This window comes from Vidua chalybeata, chromosome 5 (assembly GCF_026979565.1).
Source record: "Vidua chalybeata isolate OUT-0048 chromosome 5, bVidCha1 merged haplotype, whole genome shotgun sequence".
NCBI lineage: Eukaryota > Metazoa > Chordata > Aves > Passeriformes > Viduidae > Vidua > Vidua chalybeata.
In genome coordinates this window covers 15,618,103-15,645,943 of record NC_071534.1, presented here as the reverse complement: position 1 = coordinate 15,645,943, position 27,841 = coordinate 15,618,103, and the positions used below count along the sequence as shown (strand labels likewise).

General features: G+C 38.8%; 1 protein-coding gene across 5 annotated transcripts in view; it reads left to right on the top strand.

Moving 5' to 3' along the window:
* Window positions 1–27,841, top strand: part of ANKS1B (ankyrin repeat and sterile alpha motif domain containing 1B) — a 396,607-nt gene that overhangs the window by 296,068 nt on the left and 72,698 nt on the right. The window contains exon 1 of one of the 5 annotated variants that reach the window (XM_053943038.1): window positions 13,435–13,448. The exons of the other annotated variants lie outside the window; for them this stretch is intronic. The gene's annotated coding sequence lies outside the window, so the exon portion shown is untranslated. Of the gene's footprint in view, window positions 1–13,434; window positions 13,449–27,841 lie in introns of those variants that run through there. 5 annotated transcript variants of the gene reach the window in all.

Genomic DNA, 27,841 nt, shown 5'->3' with positions numbered 1-27,841 from the left:
TATAACTCTAGGAAGGCTGGTGTCTTATTTTGAACCATATCTGTAGAAATGGGCTGCGAAAATAATATCAAGCTTTTTTTATGAGAATAACATTGTCAGGGAAATTACAGGAAGTACAGTGGAGCAAATAAACCTTGGTCTTGAGAGACTAAATACATATATTATACAGCATTCAATAGATCTGGTTTGATTAAGGTCATAGACTTTTTGGACTATGTGTGTAACTTTTCCTACACAAGAAGTATCATAATAGTGTGCAAATGACTGAAATATGAAAGAAGAATAAATGTATTCACAAAAGAATAAATGCCAGCAAAGGCCATTAGTAAAAGTAAAGGGAAAAAACCAAACTTGAGAATTCAGTATCAGTAACATAAAGTGTCACCGAGGTGCGTTGTAAAAGACTGTTGTGAAAATAGCCAAAACTTTCTCATTTGGGACCTTTTAATATAGTCTGGGAAAAAAAAAACAAAAAAAAAAACTAGGAAATATAGGAAACATACTTGTTTTTGCAGAGATTTAATGGGACACTAATAAAGATCTTCTCCAGCTCTAACTTCTTTAAATCAATTTTGGGCAAGACAGCCTGAAATGTTGATGTTAAATAGAAACTTAAAGTCATTGATGCAATATCTTGTCATGGTTAGGGAAGTAAAGAAATTACAGTTGATATGTCAGCAAAGCACAAGTGCGAACACCAGGAGAAACTAGTAAACAGAGATCCAGTGAGGCAACCCTAAAATGCTTCATTTGGCCAGTGGCACTGTACTACAGATGGAAATTAGGTTTGTAAAGATGAGCAAGCCCTTAACTATGATGACATATTGTTATGCTTATGTTCCTTAGGGGAAAAAAATTCCTTGTCACAAGATTTTTATACTAAAAATGTATGTTCAATTCCACTTTCCAATATTTTTCTCTTATGTGTCTTAAATTAAAAGTCTAGCTTCCATCTGGCCCATTAATTTATGGACCTCAAATGTCTGCTGTTTGGGCTTTCATGACTAGCACCTTTTTAGGGTTTCTACCCTGAAATTTAGGACAGAAAATGACTGTATCTTGGATGTAGAAACATCTTGGCTGCCAGACTTTCTCACTGTTACCAAGCATCTTTTCACATTTACAATTTATACCAAATCTTGAGAGACTGTTCCTAAGGTGATTTTTTGGTAAATCTTGCTCATATTTACCATGATTTCTCTTTTTCCCCAGATGCCCATTTTAATCCTTTATTTCTTAATGTGTTTTATCTTGCTTATTTCAGATGTTAAAAGGGTGTGTTTTAGTGTAGTTTTTGCTGTATTCTATCATGTTTTTAAAAACATCCAGAAACCCTAGATTTATCAGGGGAGTTCTCATTTGGCAGCTAAATTATTTTTGTCATAAAGAGGATATTATAAAACTCTTTGAGAGGAAGCATGAAACTGAAATAATGGGACAAAGATCAAAGCCAGCAGCTACACAAGACTTTCTGGTGTAGAATCCTTGACTGGCAAGAGGGAGCTGGCTGATGGCATATTTTTTGTACAACTAATGAAAATTTCTCAAGGGGTTAAGCCTTCTAATAGTTTGGAAGATGTAATAAAAACTCATTTCAGACTAATATAGAGTTTTCAGCAATATGTTATATGTATGAAATTTGCCCTTTACAGCTGGTAATTTGTCACCACCTTAATCTTCTGTCCTGCAACCACACACAGGATCAGTCCTGTTTATTTCAGTGCTTATTCCCAGAAAAACTGTAAAGTCTCATTGCTGCTGATCTTTCTCCAACTTTTTAATATAGATGCTCTGATCATTTTTAGCAGTATTTTTTTATTTTATCAGTACTGAAATTGAATCTCACATCCTTTGACTTGGTGGAATATCTGCCTGTAAATGTCTGTATTCCTTTACCAAAATACTTCTAGAGAAATATAATAAATAAAATCCTGGTAAGTTAGTAGAAATGATAAAACATTTGTACATTTTCACCAAACTCCTTGATATCGCATTAGGAACTTTTATAAATTCTTATTTGTAATTCAGATTGTATTTTATTCAATTATCTGGAATTTACTCACTTTATACGTACTTTAACATAAAACTTACGTTAACTAAACTTTAACTAAAAACTTATTTTATTTAATTAAAATGGGGGGGGTTTTAAGAGTTTTAAGTGAAGATCACAGAATGCAAGGTGCAGAAAATAAATGTGATGAACAGGAAGGAACAGAAGGAGAAATAACAGGAAAAATCAATAATGATAAAAAGGAGTGATGTATCAAATGGAAAAAAAGCATGGAACTCATGGAATTTAGGTAATTTACTGAATAAAGTGAAGTAAATTATCCAAAATAAGGTCAGTCAGCAAGATTTATGTGTTTTCTGGAAAACTTTAACAGTGTTTTCCCCCTTCCAAGTGCAGTAGTTAGGTATCATGTTTATATAATATGGCCTGTGGTTTGTGTACTACTTTGCCATTTACTCACAAGGAAAAGCACCATTCATTAAACAACCAGAAGCATTTTGTTCAGTGTTATGGGCTTTCCTTACACAAGATCCATCACAATAAAGAGAACTGCTATTACTAAGATCTGGCAGCTACACAGTCCAAATGATAAATATAAAAGCTGTTTAACATTCTAGTGGACTGTAACCTGCAATAATCTCTAAAATTATAAAGCACTTGAAAATTTTCATCCTGTATGGTCAGTTCTGAACACCTGTGAATTTTCAGAAGTTTTTAGAGGCCTATCAGGAAAGTAAATAGCACCAGAAAATGTCTGATACAAATCTCATATTTTTTTGTTTTTGTCAGTGTACTGCAAGGGATGTCTGCTCTATAAGGGAGAGGATGCAAGAGGGTCAAATATATATATTAAAAATAAGGAAATTTTCATTCAGAGCTGTGAAATCTCCTTAATCATCCTGCAGTAGGGTGTAGCTGTCAGTTTGGACAGTCTCAACTCCCTTTCCCCTGATATCTGGAAGAAAACATCCTGTAAAAATCAGACACAAAGTCTATTGTTTATGAAGTTGGCATTAGCTGCTTTCTAACTACCTCTACCACCGTCCATGGGTTTGGTGGAATTTCTGTGTCATTAAATCAATGCTTTCTGCCCCTAAGAAAGATGAGACAGGGGATTGATTCACCATTTCCAGGACCAACTATGTTCAGATACTTGCAAGCCAAGTGACATTTTTAGCACAGACAGGCAGAAATTAACAGTTAACTGGGCTGTAAGAAAATCATGCTCAGTTAACCCTTATTTAGATGAGCTGGGCAGCTCTTCCTTGTTCAACACATATGAAATGTCTTACACTCTTACTACACAAAATGTCTTACTTGATTAAATAAAATCACTACTACTACACAAAATGTCTTACTGATCCACTCTTTCCATCAGGATCAGGAACTTCTTTTCCAGGGAAACGTCTTACTGGTAGTTCCTTCTCAGTGGAAGATTTTCTTCCTTTCTTCTCTCAAACCTGGTCTTCACTGGAGAACCATAAGAGCAATTACTTAACTGATCTGAAGAATCTTTTCCTCAGCAGTCTTGGATGGAGAAGAAGAACTCATCAGATGTTTGCTCTGTATGCCTTCATTTGTCCAAAACTTAAAAACCAAAGTATTTCCCTGAAAATGAATCATCCAGTTTCTCTTTTAGGATTATTTCTTTCCTGGAAAGTCAGTCCTCTGGTTCATGAAGACCACCCCAGCCCCATCCTGGACTTCTTGCTCAGAGCTTAGAGTCAGTTAATGTTACCAGCCCTTGCTGTTGCTCTTACTGCTTAAGACCTAATTTAAAGTATTTCTTGCTGACCACACATTTTTCATTAAGACAGAATCTTATCCTGATGCTGTCATCCTTTTCTTTATTTCTTTTTTTACTCAATACTGTCCCTGTAGGACACGAGAAAGCCCGACGTGAGCTGCTGCTATTGTCACGGTAAAGAGACGACTTTATTTTTTCTGACTTCAGCATTTATAGTTTTCCAAAGGTGCCAGTGGATTGGAGGGTGAAAGTGCCACCTCTCCAATGACACTGGGCAAACTACCAGTGCATCAAATTTCTCTGCCTCTATGAAGGAATGCAAAACAATAGGTTATTTACAGAAAGTGTGTGAGAAAGTTCTCTACAAGAATGTAAACTCAGAAGACTTTAGAAAACTCTTAAAAATCAGGGTGACACAATACAATAGATAGGTAGCTGTAAATATACTGGTATGTCACTGAAATACAAAAGGCTCTTTTATTTGGTTACAGATTTGGGGGTTTTTTGCATGTTTGGAAATAGGCCTAACTGGAGAAATGTGTGAAGTCTGCCACTAGACAGTCCTGCAATATAGTTACCAAAGAATACAGGGAAAGGTGGAAAAGAAATTTAATTTTTCTCCTGGAATATGAAAAATACAGAGTAGCAAACAAGTTTTTTCAGGTTTGAAAGATTACTGTGCTTCCATTCATCTAAAAGAGGTAAGGGAAGATACTTTATTTTATATTTTTAAAACTTCAGCAAAAGTTTTCCATATGAGAACTCTAATTCTGGAATTGAGCTATTATACTTAGGTTTGAACATATTGGTGTCAGAAGTTACCCTGAGGTTTCACCCAATAATATCCATTATATTTCATTCCAATGTCCACTGTATCACCTGCTGCTAACACAAGGAAGAGAAAATTTAGAGATGTTGATTTATGAAACTTCTGATTATGCAACATTGGATAACAAAAAACAATTATAGATAGTGCAACAGGTTTTGTTTTTATAGAATAGTATACAAAAATAATAAAGCTGAATTAATTTCTACACTATCCCAAGAGAGCAGTAGCTTCTAAAGAAAAGCGAAGAGGAAAATAAGTAGTTTTGTAGGAACAAGTTATTTTCACCTTAATTGTCTACCAAAACCAGATTGAGCATCTTTACAGAGCCATTAGCATATTTTCCACTCTATTTTTATACAGAAGACTCTGTTCCTCTCTAGGCTCAGACTTAAGTGTTTTGCTTTTGAGTAATTTCATGGTTGTGGTAGGTTGCTCCAGTGGTGTGGCCCACTTGCTTTAATCACTATACTGGATTCCAGATTGGTAAGGAATAATTTTATTCTATTCTGTAATTCCAGTATTCTTTATTTGCTGAGATCTGTAGTACTGTGCCCGTGTAAAAAATGCAAGGTACCTTGTGAAAGAATGATTAAAAAGTAGGTCCAAATTTGAAAGTATTATGAATGGCATTAAAATTTTTATTTGAGCCCCCCAGTATGTTTATTTAGGGTTGCCTTTTGTTAGTTCATTTTAGCTGAAGAAAATATATTATTAAAATTGATTTTGGCCTCTAAAATATGTGATTTATTGGCTAGAATGTGGTGCTTTCGTGAGTAAATAGCTGTTGATATATCCATTATTTAAGTGTTACAAAATATCAACAACAAAACTGCCTGTATCAATAGTAAACTGCTTGATTTCTTGCACCAGATTGGAAAGCAACTTGAAAATGCTGATTATCCTAGAGCTACCTTTTTTGACACCCTGAAAGCTTTCATTTCATTATCTCCACCTGCCATTGTATTATAGATTTGTAGGTGAAGACAAAAATTATAACAAGTGAATCTTCCCATGGTCTAATGAAAAAATAACTATCAAAATTATGCACTACCAAAGGGAAAAAAAAAATAATCAGGGTCTCTTTCTGGCCTGCCCAGGTTCTGCTGACTAAAAAAAAAAAAGCAGTATCCAATCAGGAACATGCTCAATCTTGCTGGTATTCTGCCACATTTTGACTGAAATAACATGAAAGAAATAGAATGGATGAGAGAAACTTGTACAAAAAGCAGCTGAAACCCCTTTGACTGTGCTAGGCGAGGCTGTATTGAACCCCAAAGCTGTGGGTAGAGTTCAGGCTGTTGAACCAAAAATATTTCAGGCTGAACTTTCCAGAAGTATGGATTACTAAAGAGTTACTTTTTTCTATGCTTCTACTTGTTAGTATTGATGTTATTAATACTGATACTGTCATAAAACTGTCATAAAAACTGTCATAAAACAGGTGAATCAAGCTAAGTCATACAGCCAGCTAAACTCTGATACTTTATCAAGTGGCAGAATTTTGATAACAAAAATCTAAAATGGCCTGGTTGGGCTGCCTTGCTTATGTCTCCCTCAAGGCAGTCAATTGAATTTTCTAAACAATCCACCCTCCAATATACCCATTTGCCCCGTCACAAATGAATGGATAGAGAATTATGACACATCTTCATTTACTGACAGACATTTGTCATTGAGACCCTTTCTACCTTCCTACTGATGTATGTACCATGCATACATACAATGTAATGCTGGAAACATATGCATAAAAGCTATCACATTCAGCTTAATTATTAGCTAATTAACAGCCCTTCTGGCCTTTGCAGAATACCATGCTAAATTCAAGAAATAATTTGAATAGGTAATTATGAATGCTATTTTAAAATAATGAGTTGAAGCATCTACAAGATTTTACCTTGACAAAAATGTGATTGCTAAAATTGCCACTGACTAATACATAGTTGGGAGGAACAAACTTTTTTCTTTTAGAAAGAAAAAATTGTAGTCCCATTGTCCACAAAAGCTCATTAGAAATAAGAAAGAAATTTGGAAGATCTCCAAATGCAGGCTTATGAAATGGAAGAAAGAAAAAAGTAATTTCTTGGATTATTTTTTAATGGATGAAAATATGCAACATCCAGTGTCGTTTGCAAGGCACTGGACTTTGCACCATGCTGGCAGTGATTGTCTCCTCACAATGCAAATTATAACTGGGGACCAAGTAGTCACTGTCATCCACAATTCTATGTTATAACACTTTAGATTTGATTTCTACAGCAGCCTTGAAAATGTTGCTACTGACAAAACGAAATGTATTCTTTCATGGTCTGGCTTTTCAGTCTGCCTTTTATTCACTCATGCCCATAAATCACCACTTTCTGTTTATATTATAAGGTTACACCAACATCTTTAACCTAACAGTATTTGAACCAAACCACTTATGAAAATTAATGGTTTTCATACGTAGTATGAAGATGTCTGAATTACCCAGAGGGTTGTTAAAATACAGTGTTATTGTATAAAGTACAAAGGTATTAATCAGTTTCGTGTTTTTGTTGCCTTTTACAAAAGCCAGAGGCGATTGCAGCTGCAGAGTTGCTCAGTCTTGAGATGACCTCTAGGGGTCACCTGATACTTTCTCTTATAAAGCACAGATAATTATTTCTAAACAACCCCAAAGAAAATAAGACTTCTTGAACAGTTTTTCACTTTAAGCTAGTGATGGCACACTCTCGTTTGCATATGAACTCTTACTTGTTCAAATCTTATACAGTCTTTTCTATTGTGTAACCTAAATTTTCCCCACTGCATGTTAAATGAGTTCCTCAGTCTTCTTTGATTAATCAAAAAATATGGCCTACTTTATGACATGCCTTTAATTATTCACAGACAGTTCTTGTTATGTCATTTTCCTCCGGATGGAAATTGCTTAACTGTATAAGTCCACATAGATCTTGTTTTCCAAACACCTCTGTTCAGCTCCAGTCTACTCAGCTTGCTTGGCCAGAGCACATCCTTTTAAATACTGTGTCCCTCGACAATTCTCTGGTCTTTAATCACTGTCGAGTACTGCATTGCCATCTTGCTCAGTGTTTGCATTGTGCTTTTCCAGAGTGAATGAAAAATAACCTCTGAGCCTAAAGGGAGCCCCACAAACAAGGATGAGGAAGAGGCCAATTTAGGGGGGAAATTAGAGTGATGTTAAGAGGGGCAGCAGCCATGAGAATCCTGAAATTCCCTCCCAGGTCAGTCAGGTGTGACTACAGAACAGCAAGAGCTGATGGTGTTCTGCTGAGCCCAGGAGGAGTGTGTCTTATTGTCCTTCCTGCATACAAGTGTTCCTGGGATGGGAGACAGCTTCCTTAGATCCTGCCCCTAGCCATAAATTGTCTTACAGTCTGACATTCCAGTATCTTCATACAGAAAAAGAACACATTTCTCTCTTTTGTAGCCATGTGAAATATTAATATAGGATAAATTTATATTTGATCCTGGGGAGAGAACTAAAGGTCATTGTACCTTTGCTTTGCATTTTTTATGTAGCAATACCTCCTGGCCATAAAAGATAGGAATTTTCTGAATCATTAATGTGGGTTTGTCTTTGATTAATGCCTAAAATTTTAATTTTTTTTCTTAAAATAATAAATATTAAGATTTTTCATTCAGTGAATATTCTATAACTTTGAAATGTCTTTTAATTGATTCATGACAAGAAACTGAAATCCAAAAATATTTAATGGAGAAAGTATTCTGAAAATGTTTTCAGAACATAGTCTGCACGTATAATAAGACCATACTTATGGTCATAGACAGACATTTGTTTTGAATTTTCAGGCAAAAACAAAATAGTAGCATTGTAGTTTAAACTATTCCATTCATTTTCATGTGGGATCAGTATTCATAGACACATTTTATAATAGTTTATAGTCTACTGATTCCTCTGATTCACCATGGTATTTATTCAGAAGGAATCTTGTACTGTAGTAAAAGACTTTAAGGGATTCTTTTTCTTCTTCTGGGAAAACACAGAAATCTTACTTATAGATCCTGTGAGAAAGTCATTGATTTGGAAAGATAGTCAAGATTTTTTTTTTTAAAGAAATTATTAATATGGAATATTTAATTTTGGTTTTTATTTTTAATTTTGTTTTACTTATTCAAAACACAATATTCATAAAGCACCTAGTAAAGATACTGTATATCTTTTGATTCTCTTCCAACTTTCTTCTGATCACTGTACTTTATAATCCATCTCTCAATCTGCTGTAATATCTTGAGAAATTTTATGCTGAATAGTCTTAGATATAGACTGTTTGTGTCTAAAATTTGAAGAGTTCAAATATAATATGACCACCATTACAACACAGTGATTATTTGCAGCATGGCCTTTGACACCAATAGCAATAGTCAGTATTTAGATTTTTTAAAGCATCTATATGCATCTTACAGTGACATTAAATACATATTTGAAGCCACATATTTAGTGTTGGTATACAATCTGCATGCATATGCCTGCGTTTCTAAAATCAAGTTTTCTTTCGGTTAGAAGCTGATCATCTCATGGTATTTTTGGACTAACTATACCATCCAGCTCAAAATTAATTTCCTTAAGTAGCCTTCTCTCTCTTACTCTCTGGGAAGCATTTATTCCTTCCTCTCTGACTTCCAAGCTTTAAAAATTGTACATTTTCAGGAAAAATAATAGAACAAAGCTATTTCTATGATTTTATGCTTTCCTTTTCTGCACAAAGACCACCAAATGGCTGAGCTGGGTGTCTCCCTACTTCACTTCAATATCCCATTATTGTATCCCTTGTCCCAGTAAATACATGCACATTAACATTCACATACATCCCCTCCATGAGTCTGTGGTTAATTACCTCATTACTAGGAAACAAATATTCTGTCCTATAATTCTGAAGTATTATTCCACTTTATACATTTCTTAATCAAGATTAAGAGCAGATTTTCACTCTTTTTCGTTGCTTTGTTTTCTGATCACACATTAGATTATATCTTCACTCAACTCTTTATTTTCTTTTCTCATTAGTCAAAGGTAGAATAACCATTGTGGTCACAAGAATAAAATGGATCCATGTACTTTTCCTAGATTTCTTTGTTTCTTTCCATTAACCAGATTATACTTTATATTCATATCAATATTCCTCATGGAATATTAAAGGCATTTTAAACTATATTCTACAGTTTTCTAGAATTTTTTTTTTTTTTTTTTGCTTCAATTCAGGTTGCAATGTCATTCTTTTAGGGAAATTTTGCTCTCAGAGAAACTGACTTTACAAATATTCCATGTTTATAAGTACATTCCATGTTTATAAGCACCATCAGCATCAGTAATTGACCAGATCAGTTCTTGACACTTCATTCAAAGGCAGGTTAAGGTGCCTTTGGCACCCAGATATTTGTTAGTTCTCAGAAAACAAGAACCAGATGTTGTTGGAGTCTGTATGGACAAGACCTCTGTGTACATTCAGTTGATCTTCAGATATTAAATTTATTCGATTAACACTTTATTTCTTTATAGACCTAGGAGATTGTCCCGGAGGGTGGGGGGAAGGCATAATCTATGTTTGCCAATGAAGAATTTCTCCTCAAACCCCAGCACACCATAGCATCAGCTCCTGCAGATACTCCAGTGGTTCCAGAAGATAACCTGCAGTTATCTGTTTGGGTCCTACAATAACTGCATGCCCACACAACTTTATTTGGAACTTGCTCTTTCCAAAGGGTCTGTATAGTCCAAATTTATCAGCTTCTTTGAAATTCTCTCCGACATTGGACAGTTTTAAGAATAAAAATCAAAATAAATTATGGATTATTTTGAAACATGGGCATTTCAGTTTCTTATTCTTAGGCTGGAATTAAAAAAATATGTAAAAAGACAACTCTGGTTGTAGTATAATAGCTAAATTTCTTTCTAGTCCTTAACTTTTTTTTTCTAGAACATTTAAGCTATCAGAAGTGTTTGTCCTATACAGCAAGATCCTATCATCTGAGTGGTGACCTAGAGCTGAAAATAAAGCCAGCTTGTAGGACTGGCTTAAATTCTCCCATGAGATTTCCTTGCTTAAAACATCATTCTGTTACCTTTCAGTGTTCAAAAAATGACAACTTCCTTTTTCTTCCTTACTTTGAACTTAAGTCCCTGCTCCTTACCTGAGCCAACACAGCTGTTCCATTTATCTTCAGTTAGTGTATTCCCTTTGTCCTGATTTGCTGCAGCCCTGGTGCAAGTGTTACAGTCTCTGTGGAGTTGCATAGCGTGGCCATTACCTAAGCAGATTTTACTAAGTGCGGAGAATTTCTGTGATTCTTGTTTGCAACTTTCCCTCTCCACATGTCTCTTCTCACCTGTATAGTCCCAGCTACAGGAACCTATATACACCAGCTATAGGGGCGTTTTGGCAAGTATAATTTACTAGTAAGATTTTCAGAAATCCAGGTTTATGCTCACCTCTTCATTAAGCTTCTAAATGTCTAAAAATGTCTTTTCTTTCACCATCTTGCTAGAAACCTTAATCCTTCCCTAGGACTTGCACACTTTTTTCCTTCAGGAAGAGCTGCTCTAGGCTGGAGTATGTTACAATCAATAGAAGTAATGAAGTTTATGGCAGGTATAGAAAACGGCTAGCACATCCACTATGCTCTGCCATCCTCATATTGGCCTCATGCTGACAGCCTTAACTGGTTCCTCCTCTGGCTCAGCAATTCCATATAATTACTGCTCCTAACTCAGACAGTTGTTAATGGATCACATCCCACCTATTCTAAAGATCTGATTTCAATTTAAAAATGCAGATCACAAAATTCAGGACAAAGCAAGTTCAGACTGTGCTATAAGTCTTGTTAGTTGCAGGGATAGAGATGTGGAGACCCAAGGTATTGGAAAAGTATAGACAAATCCATAAATGTCATTCAACATTTTAAGCAAATGCTGCCAAAGCATCTGCTTCGGAAAGATCTGTTCATGTCAGAATAAAAGTGACACTGACAATTTAAGTGTTAAAATTTAAACTGCATTGACATGTTTGAAAAGATGAAAAAGAAATGTTTTGAAATGGACACTTTCATATTTCCAGCCTCATTATTTGGAATTCTGTTCAGGAAATGTTGCAAAATGTTTATGTTTTCTCCTGATTCAGGATGAAACAAAACTTTTGTATTCTGTTCGGTCCTTCTCCAGATGGGCTATGTCAAATCTGCATAAACACCAGAATGTGTCTATAAGATTTTATTGAAACAATGGAGCTCTGCAAAGAAGCAGAGAGTACTCAGTTAAAATCAAAATAATTTTACAAATCTCATTCTAAAAGGTGATTTAGAGCTAATGCTTAGAGGTCCCCAACATTATTTTGGCAGGAGTAATTAGCTGAAATTATGATATAGAAGTTATGATATAGAAAACTGTATTTCTAGGAGTTTTCATTACTACTTTATGCATTCCTTTCAACTCTTAAATAATCGGCAGTTGATCTTTGTGATTCATAGGCAAACACTGCTGCCTTTACTCACACACGTACCAGTGCATTCAAAGTCAGCACTAACTTGTGGTTGAGTCAGTCCAGCCAACCTGCTACACATCACTGAGCTCGTGGCTATGTGCATGTTATTAACACTCTTTGTAACCAAGTGAACCATTTGTGAATATGGTCATTTACTCCTTGAAAGACTTGCTTTTGAAAAAATGCAGCTTAGCAGTAGTTTGAGATCTAATTAATGCTCTGAGGGACATACACTCAGAGCCTCAAGTACGATTTATTTTGGTGCTCAAAGCCATCTATGCTTGAAGTTCTATATAAGCACATGCAGTTGAACATGCCAGACGAAAGGGCTAGTGAATTAGGTTTCTACATTTAATCAGTGTGAGGTCTCTGAAAAGTCTGACTGTGAACTTGTATGCCTGGAAAATTTGCCTTGCTGATGTGCTGGATCTGCAGCTCCTGCATCGTCCATTCCCTGCTCTTCCTCTTGCAGAGGCTGAAAATTATACTGAATTTCAGCACTGTGACATGTCTGTGTAAAGCTGCTCAGAGAGAAACATCTAGTTTTTCTTCCACTTGTTCACTAAGGATTTTATTTAACAGAAGACAGAAAGCCTCCAAAGGCAGGATTGAGGCCTGAGGCACCTGCCTGGCTGATGTCTTGGATAGATCTGCCGGGAGTGGGCCGGAGAAATGTAGCAGGCATTACTAACCACATCCTCCCCATCAATTCACCTGCTGTATCTGAGTAAAATTTTTTGACCTGGTAAAATATTTCTTCCAGTCTCCACCGGCTGAGCTTGTCATATAATGTTCGCAGCCATCAAGTGTGTAACTTCCTCAGGGAAGCACAGTAAGAGATAAGAGTCGCCATGGGGGACTAAAAGTGCAACTCTGTCCTCTGACATTTTGTAAAGTTAAATTATAGGGGCGTTATCTTTTGTATTTTATTTCATTTATTAGGCAGCGCGGGTGCTGCTTAATGGGATGCAGTCACTGAAGTAAATAATCCCGTGGGATGCTTATTTGTTCGTATTAACGCAGGAATTCGAGCTCGGATGTGATTTATGTAGACACTCGTGTTAAAGGAAAAAAAAAAAAAAAAAAAAAAAAAAAAAGGTGGCTCTGCCAAGGGAACAAGGCAAGGCGTTCGCCAGCCGGCGGCGGGGACGGAGTTTCGCCACCGGCTCTCCCGGTCCCTGCGCCGCCCCGGCTCCGCTCGGCGGCCCCCGCCAGGCCCGGGGCAGCGGCGCCGCGCGGGAGCGCCCCGCCCGCGCGGTGGGCGCGGGGGCGCGCGGGGCCCATATCCATAGTAACGGCGGGGGCCGGGGGAGGCGCCGCGGCAGCTCCCGCCCGCCGCAGCCGGGACCGCACCGAGCCGCGGTGAGCGCGCGCGCGCGCGCCCGTCCCGCTCCGCCCCTCCCCCCCCCGCGGGCAGCGCGGCCCCGGGGAAAGCGGGAGGGGGCTCGGGGGGGGGGGGGGAGCCGGCGGGGGCGCGCGCGGCGGCGGCCGGACGGACGGGGAGGGCGGCGGGGGCTCCGGTGTGCGCGGCTCCGCGGCGCTCTCCCTGCCTGACTCACCGCGGGGCGCGGGGAAGATGCTCAGCGCGGAGGGGTAGCGGCTGCGGAGCAGACGTCGGGGCCCCCTCTCTCCCCTCCCTCCCCGCCCCCGCCGGGCTCGGCACCTCAGCCCGCCGCCGCCGCCGCTCCTAGGTGAGACCGGGGGCCAGGGGAGGTGCTGGGCGAGCTAGGGGGGCCGGGCACGGGGCCACCGGGCACCGCCCCCGCCCCGCCGCGCAGCCCGGAGCGGGAGCCGTTCCCCCCCGGCCCCGGGCGCAGGGAAGCGCCGGGAGCGGACCCCGGGGGACGGGCGGGCGGGAGCCCGCGGCGCCTGCGGTTGCTGCGTTCGCAGGATTATGTCAAGCCGAGCCGGAGCCGCTGGGGCGAGCGGCGAGCGGCAGCTCCCGCCCGGCGGCGCTGCGGGGCGCCGCGCTCCGGGGCGGGCGGGGGTCGGCGGGGAGGCGGCCACGGGGCAGCGGTGGGCGGCGGGGCGGACGGAGTTTGTGCCGCCTGACGGAGCCGGTGCTTGCGGCCGGTGAGTTCTCACCGGGCCGGCGTGGCCTCGGGAACAGGGCGTCACGGACAGCCCAGCCCGCCCCGGTGCGCTCCCTCCGAGCCGTCCGGAGCGGTGATTAATCCCGGGGGCGGGGGGGGGAGCTGGGCACCCACCTCTTGCGCCGCACGGGGGGGCGGCAGCGCGGCGCGCAGAGTCCGCAGCAGCGGCTGTCGCGGGGGGGCCGTGTCCGTGTGCGCGCTGCAAAAAGATGTGTTTGCTTGGGGCTGGTAACTTGGCCGTGGTGTGCCCTGGTCCGAAACTTGCTAAGCGAGGTCTCGCCTGCACGGCACCGCTGGTTGTCCGCTCGGTATTTCAGGAACGCTAGTTGGGCGAACGGTTGTGGGGAAAAAAAAAAAAAAAAGGACAAAAGGGATGAAAAGCAGAAGTGTGTAAAGATCAGAATGATGTTTTTTGTTTCCGTATTTCAGAAAAGACTCATGTTTAAAAAATACACAGTAACGAACGGGTATTGTACCCTACGGCGACAAAGCAGTATTGGTACTGGGAGACAGACGGTACCTGAGAATTTAATTTGGAATTTAGTTTGCTGCACACGTGCAGTAACAGTTTTCCTGAGCATTTTTAGCATGTGGAGTGATGCATGTTGCCATGTGCCTTGCAAAATTCCTTTAGCTGTGCGAGCAGTGGCAATGTGTGCCAACATGCACAAAATCAAGGTGTACTCCATACCGTTAAGAGCAGCGGTGCTAATGAGAAGGGCTACACTGTCCGTCTGTGACAGGATTACTGATAGAACATATCTTATTTTAAAGAATGTTTTAACTTGTTCCTTTAACGAGGCACAAAATAGTGTTAGACTCTGGCATGATGGATAGTAACTTGCCATTTGAATGCACTTTAAGGACCAATTTGTGTCCTCTTCTGTATATGCTAAAATATAATATATAGTCACCTGCTAGAAAAAAAAAACTCAGTGGAAGGTTGTTCATATGACTATTTTTCCTGTATAAATGTCATCATAAATTGTAAGCACTCATGTGAAGTTGATACTTGTTTGCTCAGTACAAAGCCTTGATCCTGTGGTGTATAATTAGGATAACGAATTAAAGCTTCGTTCTGGTGGCATTCTAAAAATTTCAGTGGTGCTCTGAAAAAAATGAAGAGTAAGTGATTTTAGCAGAAAATTTTGGTCTGTTGTCAGTTGCTCATTAAGAGATCTGTTCTTTTTGATACATGAGTATAATGCATACGGGCTGCTGTTGTGCCATCGCTCACACAACCTCTTAACTTTACACACCTGAGAAGTTCCATTCCAAGACTTTCTGCAAATGGTTGACAAATGAGGACTGGAAGAGCTCTCTGATGTATTCGAAGTAAGCTCTGCTTTCTGTACTTTTGTGAGCTCCTTTATAGTTTTTTTTCCGGAGAAAGGAGATGTGATAGTCAGAAAGAGATAAATTTATCCAGTAAGAAGGCAAATTAAAACCAAATTAGGGAAAATTAAAATATGTACTATACATATTCATTCTACTTAGGAGGCATTGAAATGCAGTACCCCAAAATTAATTCAGAAAGCTGAGGGTCTGCTGCTTTTCCTCTTAGCATTTTTCTTGGGTAGGGGGGAGGGAAGAATGACACCTCTAGCTGGAAGTGGGCACATGGAGTTAAAAAGGGAGGGTAGAGGATGTGAAAATTTGGAACAGAACCAGCAATGAAGCCGCCATCAAAGGTGGCTGCACTGAAGTAAGAACCTAAAGCAAGCTGGCTCTAGGTAAAAGTTTTGCTGCTGAGGAACTTAAGAGGGAGCTGTGACCTGGGTCAGACATGATTTCATTTACAGTCCAAGAAAAAGACACTTTAATGTCAAAGGAATCAGAATTAAATGACAGAAATGTTAATTTCAATTTGTTTCTATCACTCAGGAGGATGGAGGTTTTGCTTTAACATTGAACAATTGGCATTTTGGTAAGGATCTTTGTATTTATTTGTTACATGTTAGTGATAGGCATAGTGAATAATATTCTTCACAAATAGTAAATTCCCTCCTTGCTTTGGGCAGACTGAGAAACTGTCGAACCTTGGACTTAAGCTCTTTTGGCTCTGGGTCCTGAGACCTGCTTTGCATGCAGACTGCAAGTTAAAGCAGAGATGAGAGTGAGTGGCACCATTCTGGGTCCAAGTTTATTCATCTGCCAAATACCAATCATGACTAGATTTTTTTCTGATGATCCTATTATCATAATGCTTTTCTTATTAAATGTTGAAATTTTATATTAATCTTCCAAATCAGCACTCGTTGTGATGACCTGGCCAGTTTTTACTCTGAGAGATGTGATTTTTGTGTTTGTACATTAGAGAACATATCGGCTTATGCTAGTTCACATTTTCAATGTTGTCTTCACAGTTCTACAAGCTGCAAGCTTATTTTTAAGAAATCACATCAAATTCTGGAGAATAACACCTTCAGAAAATTGTACCATACTGGCAGTCTTTACGATCCAATGCAATTTTTCCCTTTGTGTAGGCAATAACAGAGGGCTGCTTGTACTTGATTTTTTGGTCCATGTGCCAACTATGCCAGCTTGTCTACAAGACAGTAGTCATGGTTCCAAGTTTCAAGGGGTTATGCTTCAGATAAATATGGCTTTGACAAGGTAATTAAGCAAGGAAAGTTGTTTCATTGTCTTAGTTTGCTTGCTGTCTCTATCCATAGACTTTCTGTATTTTTTTGCCTATAAGGAGAAATCAAAAGGTGGTAAGTTTGTTAGAGGATTTCAGCATGTTATGCTGAGTGTTTTGGGCACTGCAGTTCAAAGATGCAGGTCTTCACATACCTTATACTGCTTAGCTCTGTGATAGAGTATCAGTCTGCACCTATGTTTGAATTGCTCTTAGAGATTGTCTTGTTTTATGGATAACATGTAAACACAGTGGGGCATTTTTGGGTCAGTTTCAGTGGTCATATTGCTTTCAATACGGACTTATATACTGCCAAGTATTCTGGGACAAGAGGAGATACATGGTGTTCAGTTTTGGTTGTTTTCCTTCTTTTCTATTTATGTACTCTGGTGCAGTAGAATTTTTCTAAAAGTCCTTCAGTCAGGTAGAAACATTTTTTCCTCTCTCCAAAGATTCTTCATTTTAAAAAACCCTCAAATTTGGCCTGGATTCACTCTGACAAACTTGAGCATAGTGTTAAAGGATCTTGTTGACATTGTAACCCTGCAATTAATTTCTCTGAAGCGAAGTATCTTGCAGCATTTCAGACGGCTTCATGTTAGCTGCAGATAGCAATTGTTGTCTGGCCTTAGGAAGTGATGATAGAACAAACCTTAACCAAAGGAAAATCTCCAGGTAGATAGTCTCTCTTCCTTGATAAAGGAATGGTCATTCTTGGTTGAAAAGTGCTGGTACATCTCCTGGAGATTGTCTCTGTCCTCTGATCACAGAGTCAAAGAGGTTCTTATTGTCATGAAAATGCTCAAGCACAGAGAAAAGTCAGGACCATATCCGTTCTTCCTCCATTCCTTCCTTATTGCCTTCAGCCTCTAACTGGTGGGTTATTCCTAACTCTGTCGACTGAGAAACATCTTGGAGTTTTGCAATGCCTTTCGTAAAGGCAAATGATATGTGGTCCTTGCTTGGCCCAATCTTTGGGTGTGGATAGTATCTTCAGGGTATCTCAAGAGGAATAACAAGAACATAGAGTCTGCAGGGTTATCAGTGTTAACAATACCCACCATTGGTCTCTTTTTCATTACTACTCAAATCCCAGAATATCTATGCCCTGAGAACTGAGTTTGGGTTAAAGTCAAATGCCTGAAACACAGCTTGATCAAGAGAAGAGGTAATAAACAATGACAGTGTATCTGAGGATCTTCTAAAATCTCTGGCTGTGCTGTCACTTGAGGGCACTTGCTCAATGTTAGAAAGCAGTCTTCAGCACTGGAATATACTCACTCTGTGGATGGTTAAGACTGTACTTTTTTTTCCCTTGTGAATATTCATATCTTGGCTTGTTTCCAAGGCTTGCATGATCCCTTGCTAAAAGAAGAGTACCTTTCCTTTAGGAAAACCAACTGGAAATTCCAGCTGGTTCAGAACTAAGTAACTGTAACCATGCTGTTTTTTCTAAATGTACCACGCATACCATAGGCTTATCAGCAGTGCTTGAAATACGTGTCTGCTGGGGTCTTGGGAAGCTTGGGATGAAAGTTCTTTCTCCCAGGCCTTTGTCTTTGGAGTTTGCTCTTTCTAGAAACATGAAATTGGGACATGTTAAAAAAGCTATGCCTTTTTCTTCCTTTTTCTCGGCTTTTTGATGCAGGAAATCAACGTGATTTATATGACGTTTGTTACATGTAATTGGTTTGTTCTTCATTCTGTTCTTGTTTCCTGCAGTCATCAAACATTGAGAGAATTTTTCTATTGTTTAGAATGTGTTAAGTTCTGAGGCTGTAAAAAGGCTAAATTTAATAAAAGCTGCAATAATAGCAGATGAAGTCAGCAGGGAGTTTTGCCTCTTTGACAGAAGATTTTTAGACCATTGTTTAAATTTTGAAGTTCTTTTTTCCAGAAAGTGCTTCTCTGCAGCGAAGAATAAGCATTTCGTTTTGCAGTACATTTAAACATCATGAAATGTGAAGGTGATAAACACTTGTTTTGCTTGTCCAATTGTAGATGATTGTCTAAATTCTTCAGCTAGTTGACTGGTCCTCCTGGTGCAGACTGGGGTCAGACCTTCAGTGCTTATGGGTATTTGCATGTGTGCTGCCTTAGTTGGTTCTGTGTACTTTGAAGTAAAGCTTTTGCAGTGATATCAGTGCGAATATATGTCTCTTTTACCATGGGTATACTGAAGATAATTTCTTTCTTCTTCATGAATCTGTTCAGTGAAGAACACTAAGTATCTCAATACAATGATGGTACGAGCCACTGGTAAATTGGTGAGCCACAAAAATGTTTGGGTGTAATTATTCCCAATAGAGGAAAATGCGAAATCAGTTACAGTGTTCATCAAGAATTATTATATAATACTAAAATGTGAGTTTAAGTATGTCTGTATGCATGTATAATAGGAATAATTTTAATTCTAGAAGTTTTGCTGTTTAATGTGTGATCATCTCACTGTTCTCAAGCTTCATCTTAACCCACTGAAACTGATATTAAAGCTCTCAATAATTTTGAAAATAATCATTAAAAATGTGTGTAAAAATAATCTAGTAAATTCTTACTGTTTATGCAATCTTAGATAATGTTACAGCATAAATAGATACACTGGTAAATGCCAGTTTGCAAATAGTTAAAACACTTAATTTTTAAGTTAACTGAAAACTGGCTAATTATCTCCTTCAGGATCCCATAATCTAAGAGCTGTTATGCCACTGTTGTGCTTTGTTAACACTTTTGTTTTCCAGGAATATTTTCATACATAGTTATAAAACCTTGGAAAAGTGTTACTTTGTTAATAGTGTAGCCACCTGGAAAGTACATTATTAATGAGTACCCAATTGGTCTGTGAAGCACCTGTGTTATTATTATACATATACAAAATCAAAATACATAGAACTTCAGTTTTCTGTACCAATATTAATAAACCACCACAGAGGTAAGTGGATATTAGAGTGAATAGTCACACAGAAAAATACTTCAGCAAAACCTAAGGGAAGTATTCTATGATTCATTGTATTTTTACTGAAGCCATTATGAACTGGATGTAAGTTATTATTTTTCTTTAAAATCTGAGTGTGGTAGGGATTCGGCTCTTAGCACTAGCGAGAAACAAGAATTCAAGGATTTCCTTAGGCTTTTGTGAGTACTTCTCAATTCTAATCCATATTATGCCTAGCTTGGGTGTTTCAGAAGCAAAGATTGGCTCTACAGGAAGCACATTATAAAAAAAACTTCCAAACCTCATCTTCATTAAAAATTCACATGAAAGTGTTATGTTTAACAGGTGTTGACAGGTTTAAAAACCTGTTGCAGTAGCCATTTCCTAGGGATTTCCCCACTGCTTATTAATTTAATTAACTAACTATCCATGTCATTTTTACATTATGCAAAATGACAATACATCTTTAATATTGTTTCTGTACTGCAAAGTTGCACTTCTTTAAGCATTAAAATATGGAAAGAACATTAAATACTACAACTGTCATTTTTTGCTTGAATTCTATTGATCCTAATTTTTGTTGTTTTCATGAGTATCTTTAACTTGTGTGACCCTTAGCACAAGATACAGATTTTGGAATCATTATGTGGTGGTGTGACTTGAGTGCTACCAAACCACTGCCTGCACTAAACAATCTCAGCACTCTTCCAGACAGCTCCATACTTGTCCTTTAAATACTTTGTGTATGTATTAGTCACAGCACAATAATAGCAAGTTTAATTGTTTAATGCTGTCCACATCGTGTTCCTTTCACAAGCATCCACCAAGCAGTGCAGGATAATCTTTGGGCTTGCCTGGATGAAACATGCCCTTTACAGCTGTAATTCTTGGCTTTGCCCATTCCTTGCTGTTACCATTTTTGTTCCTTACAGAGCTGTCCGGGGCTAAGCAGCAGCTCTGCAGTGATATACACAGGGAAGTGTAGGGGCAGAAGGAAGCATGATGTACCCTGAGGGCTTGCACTCAGAGGTTTTGAACACAGTTCTCAGCTAGTGAAAATCATCATAGCACCATTGGTTCTGTTGATTGCACATGCATGTCTCAGGTACCTCCTAAGAAATAATCTTCCTGGATACTGGGAAGAAGGACAAGCAATGGAGTATGTTCAGTTCTCACTGTGGTGGAGAAGCATTTGGGCTGCTTCATATGTACCTTTTGGAAGATAGCAAGAATCTTCCGATTGCTATCACAGTCATGAGAGCACTGACACTGAGAGAAACCCTGTGGGGTCTTGCTGAAGATGCTGTCTTTTAATGTGATTTTGTTTACTTTTTGATTCATTTGCATTGACCAATTAATTGATTAAAACTTCAAAGAAAATGAAATGTTGAAGAGGAAACTCAATATGTGGTTTTCAAAGGGAAAGGTGCCTTTAGAGGAAGTGTTAGTATAGTTTATATTCTCTGTAAATGCTCAGCTGTGGAAATAGGAAACTGACATTATGTGATCCTGATCTGGAAAGCTTGGCTGAAGAGTGTTAAGTTTCCCTTTGAAGTATATTTCACTAAATACGCCATGTTCTACTGTATATATAAGCAAGTGGTGTTCCTAGGTTGAAAATTTTGTTGAAATCCTTTGGCCTTGATATTTAAGGGCAATATTGCAGGCTTACACTTCTGTAATAAAAACATTGTTAATGTTAATTTAAAAATATATGCAAATCATAGCTCTCCAAAATAGCAATTTTTTTCCCCATTTAAGTAGTTGACTGCATTGAGATTTTAGTTTTGGTTATTAGAGGGACTGAAGACTACTGTAGTTAACAGAAGATTGGGAAGCTCTTTTATTTTTTGAACAGTTTCCTAAATACTTCCACAAGTAAAGCAAAGCTGCTACTTCCTTCTGCTGACTCTCAGTATGGTGCAGCATCTAATGGGTGTGGTGCCTGAGGACTTGGTGATGCCCATAGTGGTCAGATCACCTCAGCTGAGGACAGCTTGGTCAGACTGGGAAGTGACTGATTTCTTTGGTGTCTGGGATTTGTAATCTATGCTGGGATCTTTGAAAGAGAAAGATCCTGTTTTATCTGCAGAGCATCGCAGAGAATTGGTTTTTAAAAATGTCTTTCTTGACTTACGGTAGAAAAAATTAGACTTCACGTGAAAAAATTTCTTCTGCAAAAGCAGTTTAGAACAGAAGTACTGTAAAATAAACAACCTGAGTTAGAAGCAGTGAATAAATGCAAAACAGCAGTCATCTTTCCATGTTGTTTTTACACTGACATGCACCCTGCTTTGAGTTATGTAACTTAAGTAATAGGATTGTTCTTTGACCTTCATAATCTCTTTCTATACTGGAGGTACAAATACTCACGTTAAGTAAAATTTCTTCTTTTCTAAGCAGTCTTCACTTTTAGTTATCCGTATGTGATGATGATTTTATACTGTAACGCAAAACTGTTGATTCATGGAAGTAATCCTGTGTTCATGCATTATACAAAAGCTATATCTGGTATTGTTGCTATTGCTAGGGGCTGATGTGTCACATTTTTATAAATCTTGTTTTTAGAATATCTTATTTCAGCCACCACAGCCCAGTTCTGCTTAAAACCCTGTTATGTTGATCCTAATACAGTGATGACATAACTAAGAGAGTGAGGGGGCTTATTAAAAACTAATAATATCCCTGAAGTATTATTTTAATATATTAGGAATGTAGGAAATCCTTACCAGTCAGGTATTCCTAAAAAGGTTGATTTGAATGTGTAAATTAAGTGGAATTTAGCAGTTTTGGTTTATCTTATTTTTTTTTCTTCTACTTCCCCCCTGTTTTTTAAGTCTAAGTTTATACTTCTATATTATGGATTTTATACTTCATTATTCACATCTGCCATTCCCAAAAAACAAATCCTGATCTTTTGCCCTGATACATGATCTTTTGCCCTGATACTCTGTGCTGCTCTGTGGGTGAAGGAGAGGTGGTGCTGCCTTTCCAGAGTGTGTGTGGAGAATCCTCTTAACTGATGGTCTCCAAGATGGATCTCACCATTCGGTTTCCCGTTGTTCCTCCTGTTCCTGACTTTTTACCTCAGCACAGGGCCCAGGGATGAGACAAAGCTCTGAATCTCCCTGCCTGTGGGAGGAAGCAGGTGGTTGAAGCTTAACTAAGTCTTGAATCATCCTCATATCCTATGGATTCAAAATGAGGATTAGGGCATCATAGTATAACTTCAAGTCACTCCTTGTCACACGTTACTGTGGTCAGCAGAGGGTCTAGTCCAGCAGTATGAAGACTAACATAACTGAGTTCGGTTTAAAGGTTTTCATGTTGCTGAATTCATGGATAAAGCAGCTTGAATTTGGCTCAAACATTAATGGTGTGTGTGAGTGCATAATCAAATTTGAAAGTATTTGCATAATTACTGATATATTGGAGGCATTTAGAGACCTGTCACACATTATTATGCTATCAAACATGATACCCTTTGTAGACTGTGACACATGGAGTGTTTTTGTTTATGCTTTTGACATACTACAAAAGATTGTATGATGTATTCAGAAATTACATTGACATTATAGCAGTCTGTGTCTCCCTTTTTCTACACAGTTTTTCAGAGAGAAGAACGTCAATCATGGTTTTCTATAATCTGAAAAGGGATAAAAGTTGAGTTTGTTAATCATCATAAAAAATTATATAAAGGAGTTTTTTTCTGCTTCTTAAAGCTATGACAAAGAAGACTTCTTCCTCACTCTACAGTACTCTGTATGTACATGCTGTGAAGATTGAAAGTTACGGAATTTACTAAATTGTGAACAGGAGTAGTTGAAAACAGTAATTTTAGTGTTTTGTGTTTGTAGTCTGGAAAACAGTGATGGCAGAATGGAATAGAAACTTCAGGTCTTCAGGATTGATTCTGGATACTGTATTAATTGGACCATAATCAAGGTTTTAATTACTACAGTTTGGTTTTGTATTCTGGTATCTTCTTCCACAGACAAGAATTCAGCAGTCATATTCTTTAGATTTTGATAGTGCTGGTTTGAAAGACTGAAATACTGCCTGCTAATGGGGTAGGATTATTTTCTTTTCTGGGATACAAGACTTACTGTGCTACATTTGTGAGGATTCTGTAAAGATACTGTTCTCTGTTATACTCAGGTGCAGGCTGGGGAACTTGTGTAATCCAAGGACTCCATGTGGAACTTAACTCCACCCTCCCTAATGTATCGGGGAGAATTTTTGATGGTTATGTGTGTTTTTCTTAGGTATGTACATTACAGGGACTATGCAAATCAGAGCAAAGGGCATGTTAGTTTTTAAAGAGTGCATCTCGACATCAGCTTGAAAATGTAATATTCCTATTATTTAACTGAATATCTAAAATGTATGGAATTGGTGTGTTCTGAATTGTATATGTGTCCATAGCATTGCAGTGCTTGGTCAATGAGAACATTCTGGTAGGTGCCACTTGGTAGAAAGCTCTTGTGCCAAATGTCAAAAAGTGTGAGTGGCTGAAGGCAGGTAACAACAACAAAGGGGGTTTATAAGAAGGCTGCAGAGAGACTCTTTGCAAAGGTCACATAGTAATAGGACAAGGGGGAATGACCTTAAGGTGAAGGAGGGTAAGTTTAGATTAGCTATTAGGAAGAAATTCTTTACTGTAGGGGTGGTGAGGTACTGGAACAGGTTGTCCAGAGAGGTTGTGGACTCCTTATCAGTGGAGGTGTCCAAGACCAGGCTGGATGGGGCCCTGAGTTACTTAATAGAAGGTTGCCTGCCCATGGCGGTAGAGTTGGAACTAGATGTTCTTGAAAGTCCCTTCCAACCCAAAATATTCTATGATTCTGTCATAGCAAATGTGTCTCATCAGTAGCTCTGTGTTGCCACAAAAGATATTGCAAAGTCATCTTTGGTTTTTTTGAGCAGTAAGGAGTGAGAGAGCAGGGTCTCCGAGGCATTGGCTCAACTAAAGCGAATGTTCCTTTATGAAATCACTCCAGTTGCTCTTATTTCAAGCCTTCTATAGAAGACTAGAAAAGATGATGTTAGTCTACTACAAATAGCTTCAGTATCAGTCTTTGACTTCTGATTTTGTAAGAGTAGTAGATTCAAATACTTCTGTTCACTGTAGTGAATCATCCATCTGAGGCAAGGATGTCTTCTACCAACCAAACCAAGGCTTTGTTTGGTGATAGGGTTCATAGGATTGATTGCTCCTCCAAAGTAAAACAAATCCCACTGGAAAGCAAGAATAATTTCACCAGGAGCACTTGGTCCGTGATGAAAGTGAAAATGTTTTTCTGGATGAAGTAGATAAGAAATTAAGTGATGCTCATTTCATACACTTTTATCCTAAACTACTGACCTCCTCTTAAGCAGTCCTGAGTTTCTGTCAGCTCAGTAACAGTCCTGGCCTTTCATCTGCCTGTTTAGGGTAATACTATGTGTGTGATTATTATACAGTTACGGTTTTGAGGGATTTATTCCCTGTGTTTGCTCTGCTGCCTGAACCATACCTATCCTAGGAGTTGATTGCAGTATTTATCAAAGCTATGGAGCCCCCATTGAAGCCATCTGTAGGTAGTGGTTGTGCCATCTGTCACTAAAGACTGTGTTCCAGAGGGAGAGACAATATGCACAGACTTCGTCATGGAAAACCTGTAGGGTACGGTCTCTGATGTTTGCTTTATCCTTCTTTATGTATAAGTTCCAGTGTTACACTAACGTCTAAAATCTTTATTGCAAGAGGCTTTTTGAACACCACGGTAGCTGATACTTCATCCTTGCCCCCTCTGTATGCATTATGCATTTTGCTGAACTCCACACATTCCTCTGGGAGGTGCACTATGATCCCTGGTTGGTAAAGACTGCAAGAGTAGTAAAAAATGAGCAACACCAAGCTGCAAAAAAAATTCTGACTGGTATATAAAGCTCAGAGATAATGGCAAGAACCACAAAAACTAAGGTGCCTTTGGGTGCAAGCATACAATTTTCTGAATATTTTTGCTATGAATTATCAAGGATTACAGCAGCAGCAGATGTTCGAGGCAGCATGATATGGATTGTGTATACCTTTGTGCTATGATTAACTGAGCCAATATCCTTGCATGCTAAGAGATAGGTGACTTCAAAAAGTTTCAAGAGAACATTATCAGAATATATCAGGAATGCTTTCCCTAAAGATGTTGCTACCAAGAGCACCATTCAAAATTTTTGTGCGGTGTTTAGTGATCTTCTAATTTGTGAGTAGAAGTAGTGGCATGTGATTAGCCACTAAATTTTAAGTGGAATTTGCATTATCTTAAGATGTATCTCATGTTGTATCTGGGGGCAATGTGATGACCTAGACAATACTGTATGTGGGAACCTACTAATGAAACTGTAGGCCTTCAGGACACCAATTTTCATGACTGCATATTCTCTCTATTGCAAAAGCTTAATTGCAGTCCTTGTCATAGGGAAGGATATACCTTCATACTTTGTGCTCATGTGGCCATGAATCCTTGTGCTGCCTCTTTCAGCTCTGAGTAAAGCATGTACCAGACACATGCTGGTAACCACAGAGTTCAGAGGCTGCTATCAGATTTGCGCGTTGCCCAGCTCTGTAGCTGATCCACACAAGTAGGACTCCTGAGCTACTCTTATTTGTTTTTGTCCACGCAGTGCTGGCAATCTGTCAGAAACAGACATGAAATATAAAGCAACAAAGTAGTGGGGCTTTTAGTACATTTTTTTTTTTTAATGCAACACAGGAACATTTTGTACGAATGACAGCACCCTAAAAAGAGATATTGCATCAGTAAGAGGCGATACTATGCACTGCTATGTTAAATGGGAGAGGAACTGATTTAGCATAAGCAAACGAACTTTAAACAAGCCCTGCGATACCTATTCCTATTCTGTTACAGATCAGATGTTGCATTAAGAGCCTGTCATGACTTATGTGTGTTATGGTTGTGTACTTATTGTATGTATTAAAATATTCCAAGAAATACATAGCAAGAACATTATACTGTCAGCAAGAGGTTATGCATGTTTAATCAAGACCGAGCTTCTGAAAATACTCATAAAATGTGGATGATCAAACATTTTATTTAAGTATTGAATTTAAGGGCATTTGAGTGAATTAATCTTTGTTCTTTATGGATGTTCTCTCAATATGAAACAATGGGAATATACAAATATATATATATTTCCTTTTTTATGTATTTTTTTTGCACTATAGCAAGGACTTGCTTTGTTGCTAGGTAACAAGGTATTGCTTTATTTGCAGGAGCAGTAGCTGAGTTGATAGTGGAGGCAATGACTTATATGCAATGTATTAATATATACTGGAGCAGTAATAATAATTATTGAAATTGCTTATTTTTATATGCTCCATGCCATGGAAATCATATATAATCAGTTCATTAGAATATTTCCTTCTACTATGTAGAATAAATGCTTAATTACTAAGAATGTCCAGTTATTTAGTAAAGCACCACAATCTGTATCATTTATTTAGTGTCTTAAAATGGGTTCTTTCAGATACGTAACAAGTAGTAAAGTGCTACCAAAATAAGGGAATTTATAAGGTGCAGCTATAATTGTCCATTCATAGCTTTTTTGGCCTTTCACAGACAAGCTTGCTTTTTCAGCAGCAATACATTTTCCTCCAGGGATCAAGGCCAAACCTGCCAGTCACCAGGGCAGAAGCTGGCTCCTTTCCTGTGGCAGGCTGCCATCTCGGTTCTGCCTCCAAGAAGACCAGCAGGTGGTCCCCAGGCCACTCCACTGCCTCCTTTCTCACACAAGTCTGGAAATTCAGAGTGGTCACATTTGCCTTCAGGGTAAATGCGAATGCCACCTGCTGCCACTGATGGCATGGTGACTGGACTAGGTGGTGCTGGATGCTGTATCCATGGCCAAAATGTCACTGCTGTTCATTTTGCTCAGTTTTTCTGCTGTTTGTGGGAGGGAAGCATGTACAGTCCTGGTGGAGTCCCCATTGACTTGATGCTCGCTCCTCTTGGATCAGTTTACTCTTAGCCAGGTAAGCACCTTCATCCCTGTCTGTTATGTGAGATACCAGGTCTCACTAGTGTCCATG